The sequence below is a fragment of the Prionailurus viverrinus genome, unplaced genomic scaffold (genome assembly GCF_022837055.1).
Source record: "Prionailurus viverrinus isolate Anna unplaced genomic scaffold, UM_Priviv_1.0 scaffold_38, whole genome shotgun sequence".
Classification (NCBI taxonomy): domain Eukaryota; kingdom Metazoa; phylum Chordata; class Mammalia; order Carnivora; family Felidae; genus Prionailurus; species Prionailurus viverrinus.
The window spans coordinates 2,259,797-2,269,876 of NW_025927606.1; positions in this window are offsets into that span (position 1 = coordinate 2,259,797).

Sequence of the window (10,080 nt, forward strand, 5' to 3'; positions counted from 1 at the left end):
AAACTTCTAGAAAAAAAAAACACAGGAGAAACCTTTCCAATCTTGGCTTAGGCAAAGATTTCTTAGAAATGCTTAGAATGCATGTGCCACTGCTGTGCTGGCAGGGATGGAGGGGGAGAGGGCGCTGGGGTGGAGGGGGGAAGGGTAGAGGGGGGAGGGGGGAGGGTGCACCTAAACAAGATCCAGAAAAGATCAAACTGACAAACTGCGCTTCGTCAAAATTTAAAACGTATGCTCTGTGAAAGATACTGAGAAGAGAATAAAAGGGCAAGTCAAGAAGACGGAGAAAATATTTGCAAATTAACTATTTCATAAAGAAAGTATGTATCCAGAATACATAAAGAATTCTCACAACTCAATAGTAAAAAAAAAAAAAAAAAGCAAACAACCCAATTTTTGTAAATGGGCAAAATATCTGGAGAGACATCTACGTATCAAGTAAGATGCGCAGATGGCAGGGGCGCCTGGGTGGCTCCATCAGTTAAGCGTCCGACTTCGGCTCAGGCCATGATCTCACAGGTCGTGGATTCGAGCCCCATGTCGGACTCTGTGCTGACAGCTCGGAGCTCAGAGCCTGGAGCCTGCTTTGGATTCTATGTCTCCCTCTCTCTCTGCCCCACCCCTGCTTATGCTCTGTCTCTCTCTGTCTCTCAAAAATGAATAAACATTTAAAAAAAAGTTGTTTTTTTTTAAAAGTAAGATGTGCAGATGACGAAAGCATATGGAGGAGACCCTTGGCATCACTAGTTACTATGGAATTAAGTAGTGGAATTTAGCCACCTATTACGATGGCTAAAATTTAAAAGACTGACCAAACCACATGTCAGTGAAAACGTGGAGGGACTGGAACTTTATACAATGCTGGTGGGAATGTCAAATGACACAACCATTTTCGGAAAACAGTTGCCAGTTTCTTAAAAAGTTACACATACCCCTACGGCATGATCCAACAACTCGCCCAAGAGAAATGAAGGCACGTTCACACAAAGACCTGTACACAAACGTTCACAGCAGCCTTACTGCTAAGAGACAAAACTGCTGGAAATGATGCCAATGTCCTTCAGGGGGCGAGAGGCTACACTGTGGCTGATTCAGATGACAGAGCACTCTCCAGTACTCCTCAGCGACCACGTGGATGAAACTCAAAAATAATTACGCTAAGGGAAGGAAGCCAGAGTACCCACCACACGACTCCATTTATATAAAATCCAAGGAAACGCAGACTGGCCGCCAGCAACAGAAACAGACCAGCAGTTGCCAGGGATGGCGGGGCAGGGAAGGCTGGGTGCAGTTGCAAAGGGCACAAGGAAACCCTTCAGGGTTGTGTGTACATGTACATTAACTCAACGACGGGGGTGGTTCCACAGTGTGTATCTATGTACAGATTTAGCAAACTGCCCACTTCACACATGTGTGGTTATCGCATGTCAATCTTAACTCCATAAATCTGGTTTAAAATAAAAATCCCGATTTAAAGAAAAACACCAACTGTCTCCCAGAAATTGTAAAACATCACTCATGTAATATCTATGATGCTGAGATGTGAATGGTCCCCTTAAGTTCACCCTGGACTCAGATGAAGAAACCTGGCTCAAGTCACCTACCTGCTTTCGGGGTCTCAGGGACAAAGGGACCCAGTAAGGCAGGGCAGCCTTGACCCTGGGCACGGGCAGGCAGCCCCCGAACCTGGCCTGGCACTCACAGCAGATGGGCTCTCGAACAGCGCTGGGGACCGGATACATCTGAGCATGAGCCAGAAAAGACAGAATTAAACACGCTGTTACATTTAGCGATGTGAGCCGAGGAACTCTCTGGAATAGTCCATCGACGCTCAGAGAGAGCCGGGGTGGAGGCAGGGTGTCCAAGGGCAGGGAACAGGGGCCTCAGCTCCTTCTGCAGCTCAAAAAGAGGCAGGCTACCACGGCTCACCCTCCAGAGTCATCTAGACAGAGACCAGCAGAGCTTGCAGACCAGGTCGTGAGGATCCCCGGCCATTTACGGTCACATTGCCGTGTGCATGGCTGGGGAAGTACAACCAACTACAATGGGGGCTGCTCTTTTTGTGGTTATGTCAGGGGTGGGGGAGGCAGTGGGTGACCCTACATAGAGATACTAGGGGCCGGGTGATGGGCCCCATGTCTGACACAGCCTCATGAGGTGTGGCTTTTGGATGCACCCATATTCTCCACTCTCCCCAACCCACGGGCATGTCGGAGATGGGGCAAAGACCCTGAGTGTTTGCTTTCCTTACCGAATAATCTATGAGGCACACTTCTTTCCCAAAGATTTGAAATGTGCTCTTCCTAGAAAACAAGAACAGGAAGGCTTAGAAAGTTCTGGGCTTTAGGTACACTGGGAGACAGGGCTGTTGGGCGACGACCTGGGCCAGATTTCTTGAAACTGACTCTTGTCATTAAACCCCAGGGAGGGAGGGGTCATCCTTCTGAGACTCAGAGGGTGTAGGGGCTGACAACAGAATCAGGTGTATGCACGCTCACATGCTGACATCTAGGGGGTCTCTGAATGCCGGGCTCGTGTAAAATCCCGTGTTCCCAAACCTAGTTGCTTCACGCACCCTCCAGCTAAACTCGTGCTAAGCCCTTCAGGAAAGAAAGCAAGCTCCAACCTGCTGAGAACTTCCCAAGCCCTGGAGCTGCCAACCACCACACCTAGGACATCCCCAAGCTTCTACTTGGGGAAAAGACAGTCAAACCTGTCCATTAAATGAGAGTCCTTCCAGCATAACCTGAATGCTCTGTCTCTGGGATGACAAAAGCATTTGGGGCTACACAGACCGTGTTACCCTTCCTCATTGTCCCCCCTACCCCTGCAACAAACTGCTAGAATGCCATATGGGGTCTCCAGGGGGCATGAATGGAACACACAGCAAAGCAACTTTTCCCTGACAGTGATGGGCCCGGCGGGGGGTACGGTTCTGTAGCATGGAAACCGAAGAAGTGACACGGTGTTTTGGGGTTTCATTTTTACCGTGATCAACACCACTACTACTATCTTATTACAGCAACAGCTTCGGGTCATTGAGCTCTCTCAGTACACCCAGCTGCCGCCAGAAAACACGGGATGCGGTCCCTGCGCGCATCCTCCCCCTGCTGGTAATGACTGCATCGCTAGTTCCTTAAGGGGGCCACCCCTGTCTCCGCCCCCACCGCTCAGCCCCCCAGCCCAGAGGCTGAGGCCCAGCTCTCTGAGGACGTTGGCTCAGAAGGGGGACATTACCCAAGTCAGCCCAGAGAAACTCATTTGGGGACTGGGGGCCAAAATTTAGGGGAAAAAGAATGTCCTTTTGTGTGGAGGTTGGAAGCCTCAGGTCTCGGCTCCAGGAGGGAAGCCGGCCCGCAAGCAAGCGGAGCTGACAGATGGACAAAGCAGTCCCCGACCACAGTCCCTGAGCATCTGGATACACCCGTGTCTGAAGAGCTGCCCTCCGTTCTCAGCCGGTGGAACAGTAACCCGCCCCCCGGAGCTCCCGTCAGCGCAGACGTGCCCTCTGCCCTGCCTACGGGACACAAGCTACCGCTGGGCCGGGGTGACGTGGGGCCCGGGCGCCTGGCGGCGGGGCTGGGGCTGCCCCGGGTGCGGTGTCCGCGGCCCGGCGTGAGGGGCTCAGGCACGCACCTGCCTGCCGCGACGCGCTCCGGGGAGTGCGTGCTGACAGACCCAACGGACACCCGGGGCGCCCGGAAGTGCCCGCCGCGGCTGTGACAGGGTGACGGGGTGGGAGGGAGCGGTGACCATCGTGAGGCGGCTGACGACACCACGGCCGGCTCCCACGCGTGCGGCTCCTCCCAGCAGCCAACAAGCACACGCACGCCGCGCACGGGCCCGCCCACCCCCAGGTCCCGCCCCTTCCGCCCGCCGGTCTCTCCAGGTCCCGCTCTTCCGGCCCGACGGCGCCGCTGACTGGCCCAAGCTCAGCCAATCACACGCCGTCTTCTAGGTATGTGCCCTCATCTGACGGCTGATTGGTCCCTGGCGGCACGGGCTCGAGGACTTAGGGTCGGCAGGTCGGACCGAGGTGGAGCGTAGCTGGATTCCCGGGCTGGAGCGGGGCTCAGAATCTCTGCCCGGATCTCTGGCGCTGGATGGTGAAAAGGCTGTGGCCGCCGGCCGGGCGTAACTCGTGGCGCCCTCAGGCCGCCGGTTGCCTCTCTCAAGTTCCGACGGAGCGGTGCGCACTGCATCTCACGTGGTGGCCGCCTAGCCGGCCCAGGCCTGGACGCTGCGGTCCCGACGGTGCCGGCCTGCGTGGCCCCGAGTCCCCGCGCCATGCGCGGTCGCTGGACGCGAGACTGGACGCGCGTCTTTACAGACCGGATGAGGTCTGCCTCTCCGTGTTGTTCTGCTTTATCCCAGACTCCAGTTTCCAACTCTTGCAAACGAGTTTACCCCCACCTTTTAGTATTTTCATGCTGACTATAATATTCTCCGTTAATCCAGTGTTTGCCCAAACCAACACGAGTAACTAACCCTGATGGGCGGCACCCCGATGGGCTGCCTCCTAGCCGTGGAGCGAACAGGATGCGCCCGAGCACTGCACAGGTTTCTTGGCTCCGCTGCTGAAGTGTTAGGGTCAGAACCTATGAACAGGGCTGAACTTCCAGCCAGGGCTCACATGTATGCTGTTTGGCCGGCATCCAAGCTCACTGGGCAGTGCCCCTGCCATATTAGCTGCCACATAGTTCAAACATCACCCCTGCGTGTTGTGTAAGTAATGTCACGTCTCTTTATTAATAGCTCATGACAAAATTGTCCAGGAATCTCACTACTAAACTAGCACTTTATTTACAGCTCTCTTGTCTCTGCCCGCCTGCCTTGGAGTCTCCATTCTCCTTCTGAGCCGACAGGAATATCACTGCAGCATAGAAGGCAGGCTCATGCCTTCTGGAAGCTCTGGCACACTGTCTTGCTGTTTCATGTCAAGAATAGCTCATCCCTGCCCCCATCACCTCCCCCTCCCCAGGAGTGGCTAGAAGGTCTAACAAATGTCAGCTTTATTGAGGATGTGGCAGGTGGAACCCTCATACATTGCTCACAAAATTGAAATAACTATTGGCAAACCGTTTGGCAATATTTACAAAACCTAAACATCTGAATGAATAGCCTGTAACCAAACAGTGCCTTGCCCAGGTATACACTCCAAAGAAATAAGAACTTAGTCCACCAGAAGGCACACACAAACCCAGCCAAAGCAACTTTTAACAGCTTCAAACAGAAATGCCACAGATGTCCACTCGCAGGAGAAAAGATGAAAGAAACCAGAACACTACACAATGACGAATACTACACAACCACAACCCACAACAGTGTAGAAGAAGCCAGACCCCACAGCATGCAGTGGGTGCACTGCATGTGTCACTGTAGTGACTGCACACGGACGACTGCAATCCAGGAAAGCAAATCCATCACCACACAGCGATCCAAAGCAGTCCTTGCCCACTCTGCCCTGAGTGCTCAGTCACAGGAGCTTGTTCCCAACTCTGGCCCTGCCTGTGTGTTATCAGGCGGCTCGCCTTACTTCTCCAAGCCTGGGTGTCATCTGTAAAATAGAGCCATAGAACCAATCCACAGGACGTTGGAGAAGATGAAATTTAAGACCAGACACGGTGTAAGCCTCCCGGGCAGGTCAGCCTGTCGTTACAGAAGTGTGGCAGCTCCCTGTATTTTCCCTTTCCCTACCCACTTAAGGCAGAGCTTGGCTCGTTGCCACTGCCTCAGAGGAGAGAAGTCAGACCAGAGAAGCCTGCGGCCATTAAACATTTCTCGGTTTGGCTTTTGTTTCCAAAACCCCCAGGTAGGAGGAGGAGGAGGAACAGAGAGAGACCTCTAGGTCCCAGAATCATGGGGTAGTTGTGCAGTGCGGTCACCAACCGAGGATCCCTGGCTGAGAGCATGATGAGTGGGCCTGTGTTCCACCTGCACTGTCCCCTGGGCCCGTCCCCACTCCCGACCTTCTATGACCTGCATAGGAGCACACCGAGCTAGCAGGAGCCACCAGACCAGACGGAACAGTCTGGCCTGGCTTGAAGGGGATGGAGACGTGCTGGGCCACTGAGGCAGCCATGGCCAGCATCTGTGTGTCTCTTCCTCCCCATCCCCATAGCACCCACGTGTCCATGGCTGTCAGCTCCTGTAACTGCCCGGAAATGACACCCAGCCACCAGAGAGTCTCCAGACCCCTGTCTGGGGGCAGGCCAGGAGTGTCAGGATTAATGCCCCTGGGAGCAGCCCTCAGCAGTGACAGGGAACGTGGATAAGTATCTGAGCTTTCGTGCCCGCAGGTGGGACAGCTTGGGGCATGTTGCATACTGCCCCCCAGCTTCCCTGCAGGACCGGACCCCAGCTGCCCACATTGCTGCCCCCCTCCCTTGATGATGTCCTTTGCAATGCCCCTTGCTTCTCACCTCCCCATACCCTATCCCAGGTCATCTCCCCAATAATATACCTGCAGGTCCTAGCTCAGGACTGGCTTTTAGGGAAATCAGCCAGGACAGGCCCCTCCTGCCACCCCTGTGACCATCCCTTGCAGCCTGGAGGGGCTCTTTCAGATGGTCACGAAGCCTCGTGCCGCCTGCATCTGGCACAGAGCCTGGGTCCAGGGCCAGCTGTGCCCTCAGAGAGCTGGTGGCAGAGGGGACTCTCCCCAGCCACTCCTGCGTGTGGGGAGGTGGGGGGGGGGGGTCGGGCTGCAACAGCACAGGGCTAAGTGAGCACCTACAAAGCTTTCCAAACCGACAAGCCCTGGGCAGGTGTAGAACAAGTGAAGGAGGGCGACCACAGCCTTGCCGGGGCTCAGGCAAGAGGAGTGACGCATCTCCAGACACCAGCAGGCACGGTCCACGTTCTTGCACGGTCCCTTGTTCCAAACCGGGTTTCCCAAAGATATGGACCTCCCCTAGTAGTCAGAGAAAAGGGCCTGTCCTCTACTCCAGACGAGGACCTGACCCACAGTTACAAGCAGGGGTGGGGCCAAGTGGGGATGCCCGTGTGACATGACAGAGCTGGCTGCCAAGACAGAGGGCCCAAAGGGGCAGGTCACACGCCCACCCCTGTGGGCAGACAGAACAAGGGAGAGGCCACCAGCAGGAAGGACACTGTCCTCAGGACCACCAGAGCGCTGCCGCCAGGGCTGTGGCTGGGGTACTGCCACCTCCCACTCCTCTTGGCTCGTCCACGTCCGTTTCTTTGAGAACCTTGTGACTACAAAAGCCTGTATTGTTGCTAACCCAGAAGTTGTGATTTTGTTTTGAAGTTTGCTATCACAGGATAACCTTGCCTGACTGACCCATGACAGGCTCAGGAAAGGGGTTCTACAAGGCTAAGCCCGTGGGTTGGGTAAAAACAAGATTTAAAAATATTTTTTTCAAACTTTTTAAGTAGGCTTCGCGTCCAGCGCAGAACCCAACACAGGGCTTGCACTCAGGACCCTGAGATCAAGATTCGGACGCTTAACCGACTGAGCTACCCAGCTACCCCTAAACTTTTTTTTTCTTTTTTAAGTAATCTCTACACCCAAAGTGGGGCTCAAACTCACAACTCCAAGATCAAGAGTCACATGCTCACATCCCTCATTAGGAACATTTTGGGGTCTCTTGAAGTAACCCTTCTCAGCCTAGTCTGGGTCAAGGTCATGCCAGGTGCCACAGACTCTTGCAGTATGTTGTGTTAATGGCTCCCTGGAGGCAGAACTCACTTTTTCACTCAGATTGGGGCCCTGCATTTGACCGGCCCCACTGGTGGGCATCATTCTGTACAAGTCTGCTGCCCCACATCCTTACCCTTCCTTGTGGGGTCGCAGGCTCCATTGTCACCCCTTACTGTCCCTGCCTCTCCAACCACACCATTCTGGAGCTCTCTCTTCAGTGAGCCGTGTACCCTCAGCACCTTGGTCTCCCTTTCCTTCTCCCTCACCGTGTCCTGCACTCTGCTGAGATGCCACCACCACCACCCTTACCATCATCAGAGTGCCATAAGAGAGATGCAGCCCAAGCCAGACAACCAGGCTCACAGAGAGTCTGTTCATTTCCAGATGCCTGTCACTGTCTCAGCCCAGCACCAAGGACCCATGTCCTAGCGCCTTCCATGAGATCAGAGCGTCCTCCGGGATGGGCTCCACACCAGGTCTCTCCATGCCCATGGCGCTCTGGAAGCCTGCGTCCCAACAGAACTATGGGATGTTGGCAGCAGGGCAGAGAAGCTCCATGGTGATAAGGGCCATCTACCTGGGCTCCGTAGCCTCTGTCCCCATCCCCGGTCTTGGAAGGAGCCTGAGGAGACAACAGGAATTGGGTCTAGGTACTCACTGGCCTCTGGTCCACAGGGGTGCCCAGCAGCAGCCCTCTGAATGACAATCTGCAGAGGGGCTGACCTGCCCATCCCCTGCAGGCTTAGGGCTCCCTGGCGGAGATGACAGCATCCCTGAGCCAGTGTCTGGGCACCTGCTTTCCACAGAGTGGTCACAGCGCTCTGCTGAGGTGGGCCCCAGGGCCGAGTCACTAACAGGTGGGACTCCCGAGACCGCATTCGGCCCAGCAGCACACCCAGGCAACAAATCAGATCTACTTCCCTGGCCAGGCCTGTTCTAACCCAAATCCCCACGGCAGCCTCCTGCGCAATGCCTCCCACCTCCACCAGCGGTCCCTTCTCAGCTTGGCAGCCAGGGCTCCTGGGGGCTCTGAGTGCAAGACCCAGGCCTCCCTCTGTCCCTGGGACACCACGTGACCTGTGCCTGTGTGAATGCAAGCACACGCACATGCATAGAGACACAGACCCACACGTAATGCACACGGTGTTATCTATGGTATTCAGAGGTCACGGGGAGTATTAGAAAAGAGTCTAAGAAGGCTCCTTGGAGGGAGATGGTGAAAGAAGCCAGACTGGCACGCTGCGTGCTGTGGCTCTATTCTGGAAACTTGACGTGCTGAGAAAGGCAGAGCCACGGGATGCAGGCCAACCAGTGACCGCGGCTCGGAAAGGGGAGTAGGACTCTATCCCGATCGTGGTGCTTGTTCACAGCTGTGTGCACACGCTAAACATTCACATAAATCACAACGAACCTAACCAAGAAAAGGAAAAAGGACAGCTCAACCATCTGTCACCAAAGAGCGAGGGAGAGCTATTTGTTAAAAACACGTTCTTCTGAGCCCTCTTCCCAAAAGATACTGGGAAAGGAGATAGTTGTTACACAGCATGGAGGACAGCCACGGAAGAGGTGTGCTGCATGCAGCACCAGCACCCTTAGCGGGGTTGGGAAGCTATGGATGCTCAAACCCTCTCCCCAGAGGCCGTGGTTCAGCATCCCGGGGCTGGGCAGGCATCTCCCTCCCTAAACTCCTGGTGGTGCTGAGCTGCACACCCGGCCACCCCACGGGCCCAACGGCAGGCAGCACTACTGCCGACAATGGCCCTCGCCTCCTCCTGACCACCAGGGGCCAGGACAAGGGTGCCAGGGACGGTAGCACCGGTACCGGGAGAAGCCAAAACTCCGGAGCACCAGAGACCCAGCTCCCGGGCCCCTGCCGAAGGTCCAGGAGTGACGTCCCTCCTGGGTCGAGGGAGACGGGTGAGGACACAGCACTTCACCCACAGACTAGGCCCTATAGGTACTGGGCCAGGCATCACCCAAGCCAGGCACCACAGTCCATATGCCTGCTTCCGTGTTGGCCTTGACACTCCACCGCACAGGGGATAGACCACACTCTGATAGGGTACCGAGTGTCCAAGGGAGGCCCCTAGGCCCGTTTGGGGGACCATCTTGTGCTGTGACCTGTGCAGGCCTGAGACCCTGCCTCTTGTTCACTGCTGTGTCTACAACGTTCAGCACCACGTGTGGAGCATGGAGGTGCAGGTACTGACCCCATGGTTCCCCACAAGGTGACCACCCACAGGAGACACCGGCCATGTCTGCAGGCATTTGGGGTTGCCATGATGGGGAGATCAGGGAGGATGTTCAATACCCTACAGCATCGGATGGCCCCAGCACAGAACCCCATGCCCCCACACATGGGAGACTAAGCACCCAGCCAGCTCCAAACAAGCAGCTAGGGCTTGGGGACAGAGCAG